We start from the raw sequence: 2,758 nt of genomic DNA on the forward strand, positions 1-2,758 counted from the left end.
CCGGCCCCCCCCCCCCCTCCCCCGAGTCCGGAGCGGGGAGAAAAACTAAATAGGTGGCGGCGGCGGGTTCAATGTCTTCTTGTTTTATGGTTATTTTGATGGAAAAAAAAAAGATAAAAAAAAAATAAAAAAACTGTCTCACCTACCGACCCTATGCTGAAATTTCATGTTACCGGAAACACACTATCTTTTTTGTTTGGCCTTATTATGATTGTCAATTTTGCCTTGACAGAGCCACGCACCGCTAAGCACACAGGCTTCTTTCCGCGTTTGTGGCTCTCGCTCGCACTCTCAGCCAGCCAGCTCCTCTCACAACTTTAAATCGTGTTGTCCATCCATCCATCCATTTTCCGATCCGCTTCATCCTCACAAGGGTCGCGGGGTTTGCTGGAGCCTATCCCAGCCGTCTTCGGGCAGTAGGCGGGGGGCACCCTGAACCGGTTGCCAGCCAATCGTAGGGCACACAGAGACAAACAACCATCCGCGCTCACACTCACACCTAGAGGGACAATTTAGAGCGTTCAATCAGCCTGCCATGCATGTTTTTGGAATGTGGGAGGAAAAAGGAGTACCCGGAGAAAACCCACGCAGGCCCGGGGAGAACATGCAAACTCCATACAGGGAGGCCGAAGCTGGGATCGAACCCACAAACTCTGCATTGTGAGGTTGTTTCCCTGCTTTTTTAAAATTTTAAATCTTCATTTTAAGTTATTTGAAATATGTTTGAAAATTTGTCAGTCACTGCTTGTTGCAAACAAAGTTTGTTACAGCAAAATGGTTTGCAGATATATTGATTCACTGTCAATCTTTACATCCGATGAAACTGACTATTATATGTCAGCAAATATGGTCATGCTGTCCCTCCCCAAAAAGGGAACAACCACATCCTGTACGTCTCACAGGGGCTGCTAGTGTAAAAGTTAGCATAGAACCCTGAAGTACTATTATGAGCTGACCTACTATCGAGTATGATTAGAGGTGGTCCCTGAGTTTACGACTGTCTGAGGATATTGAACGGCGTGAAATAAACTCCTTGATGCAGCCGTGCAAGAGTATGTTTTCATGTGGCAGAAGAAAGCATGGTGCATGCTCAGGTACTGCCACACATGATGATTTCCATTGTTCAATATTTCATTTTGATCGCCTGAAAGTGGTTATTGTACTACTATTTACCGCAACAACAACGTAACTATGTTAGTATACGTTAGTGACAGACCATACAAATCCAGGTTTACATCACAGCCGCAGGAACAGAAAGGAACTCTGTCGCAAACCGAGGACCTCCTGTACATTGACACAAACAGCTGTCAAAACAAGCAGCCATTTTGGGTGTTCGTCCGTGCCTTACTCCATTTGACCAGCCGCAAACAAAAAAAAACACGGTGCATGTGTTCAGCATTTAAGTATAGCCTGCAGAACTTCTCCGCTGTTTGTGTTCTCAAATGACTTCCATCGACCAGTCAACAAGTCAAGCGTAACCTCCAATATTACATTGCCTCCAAAACTCACTGTTTACAGTCAAACAACAAACGAAAAAAATCAAAGTGCATTGAGGCTGAAAACATATGGGTCTCTGGTTACGGCTGATTTGTGGAATCTTTGTCAATGAACACATTACAAATGCAAGGAAAGTAGTGGCCGTGAAACGGCCTGAAGGTTATTCCATGGTTTCTACACTTGCAGACCACAGATGCATATGCGGACCGCAGATTGACTTGAATATGTCATCCATGCAAAAGTGAAAAGAAACGGAGCTCTTGTGTTTTCTGTAATGTTTGGGATAGTTCACGCCAGGAGTTGTGAGACATATGGCTGTCTTTATATTGCTCTGAATTATAAAAATGGGGATAGCGGCGGATGTCGTGATCCCAAGTGTGAGGTGAAGCAGGCAGCCATTGCTCTTGTACGTCACGTGAACTGATGTGCAGACATACAATGAAACTGTAGTTCACTTTGTACACCCTAAATTCATTGGACTGACTGTAGCACACAACGCCGCCAATAAAGGGCACCGAGTTGTGAAGCAGACATGGTAGATATGTCAGTTGAAATATGACCCCTCTTTCTCAGTGAATTTTACTTGCCAAAAGTTTAGCAGCATCAACATTCATTTTATGTCTCATGGTATCAGTATACAGAAGAACATCCAGAGTCCAGCACAAATCATTCTGTTATGCTGGTTGACTTGTGACTTTTTCTTGAATTCTCCAATGGACATGACGTAAAGTGAATGAATTTGTTCCAGGCTTAACTACCTTAAAAAAACTTTTGTAACTCTACCAGTATTATATTAGTAGTAACCACTACTATTAAAAAAACAGGAAGGCAAGCAGAATGGCATCTGCAGAGATACTATCACTTAGTCAAGTTTTAGGTGCAGATCACACCACTTTTTTTTGGCACCTGAGTTCGAGTCTTCGGCTTTTAGGATTTGCCGATAGTGACTCATGGTCTAATACCACGGAAATGCATAAAAAAAAAAAAAAAAAATTAAAAAAAGCATCCAAATGGTCTGCAATTAATGCAGAAATGTGCACAGTCATGTATACAGGCGCTCCCCGCTTTACGAACTTTCGTGTTGCGAACAACAGTACATACGAACATTTTTGCGGGTACGGGTATGTCGAAAAATGTTCTCGGACAGAGATGCTGTCAGTTAGATTTTGTATTGCGCGCCTTTTTCCGAGCACTGTAGTACTTCTTTCCACCGCTAATACCGACGTGAGGCGCTGTGAGAGGAGGAGGAGGAGGAAACGCC

At 43.6% G+C, this 2,758-nt stretch overlaps 1 protein-coding gene across 1 annotated transcript in view; it reads right to left on the minus strand.

Annotated features, from left to right (window-relative positions):
• Positions 1-2,758, minus strand: part of ywhae1 (tyrosine 3-monooxygenase/tryptophan 5-monooxygenase activation protein, epsilon polypeptide 1) — a 14,636-nt gene that overhangs the window by 1,740 nt on the left and 10,138 nt on the right. The window lies entirely within an intron of this gene.

The sequence above is a fragment of the Hippocampus comes genome, unplaced genomic scaffold (assembly GCF_001891065.2).
Source record: "Hippocampus comes isolate QL1 unplaced genomic scaffold, H_comes_QL1_v1.1 scaffold122, whole genome shotgun sequence".
NCBI lineage: Eukaryota > Metazoa > Chordata > Actinopteri > Syngnathiformes > Syngnathidae > Hippocampus > Hippocampus comes.